Source organism: Empidonax traillii, unplaced genomic scaffold, assembly GCF_003031625.1.
Source record: "Empidonax traillii isolate 1590-97213 ecotype Southwest subspecies unplaced genomic scaffold, ASM303162v1 scaffold494:size460735, whole genome shotgun sequence".
In the NCBI taxonomy this organism is placed as follows: domain Eukaryota; kingdom Metazoa; phylum Chordata; class Aves; order Passeriformes; family Tyrannidae; genus Empidonax; species Empidonax traillii.
In genome coordinates, this window is record NW_020955687.1 from 200076 (window position 1) to 201149 (window position 1074).

A 1074-nucleotide genomic window follows, 5' to 3' on the forward strand; every position below is an offset into this window, starting at 1 on the left:
GTATAACATAATGCATAATTTAATAGAATAATCAAATATTGTATTATGTAATTAAGATGGGCAGATCATGTAAAAAAATTATACATATGCATTCACACGTGTACACTGCCTATTAATTAAATATTTGTTCTTACAGGTGTTTGTGACCAGAAAAAGCCAGGTCTATGAGTCAGAGTCATTCAGTCCAGAAATGCAGTGATAAAAATCATGGGTGCTTGGGATAAAACAAAGTGATTCTTACAGATTAGCTCTTCCTGTGGATATACAGAAGCAATATTCTATAGCTGTAGTTATGACAGAACATCCAGTTTTTCTGTCACTTCTCAGTGATTTGCTATATTTTCAGGATCTGGTTTTCCTGAATTTCTAGAACAAACCTCAACAGAAAAAAAACCCTATAATTTCTTAATTTATGAGAAGTTTTTATATTCTAAAGGAATATGAACACAAATCTACTTGTAATTTTTGCAAGAAGTGAAAAAATCACTTCCAAGTAGATTGATGCTGTTGACTATATTCATTATTATCAAGAAGTGTGTCAAGTAAACTGATAATAATATTACAGACAAAGATTTAATACAAGAAACAAAATAGCTAAATGTTAAGAGTCAGATTTCCTCTTGAAATATGGATTTTCTTTGCATAGAGACAGGGAGAGCATTTTAAAGAGCATTTGGAGACACGTTATCTTCCTTCTTCCTCTGCCCAGGCTTACCCTGGAAAACGACCATACTATTTGCACCACTAAGAATAAGACTAAAGAAAAATGACTAAAATGGTAGAAGAAGAATGAAGCTAACAGAGAGAAGAAAAAAAAATAGTATTTATTTATAGAATCATAGAATAGATTGGGTTGGAAAAGACCTCCAAGATCATCGAGTCCATCCCCTGATCCAACTCCAATTACTATATCATGGCACTAAGGGCCACATCCAATCTCTGCTTAAAAACCTCCAGGGATGGTGAATCCACCACCTCTCTGGGTAGGCTGTTCCAATGCCTGATTACCCTCTCTGTAAAGAATTTCTTCCTAACATCTAACCTAAACCTCCCCTGGCAGAGCTTGAGCCCATG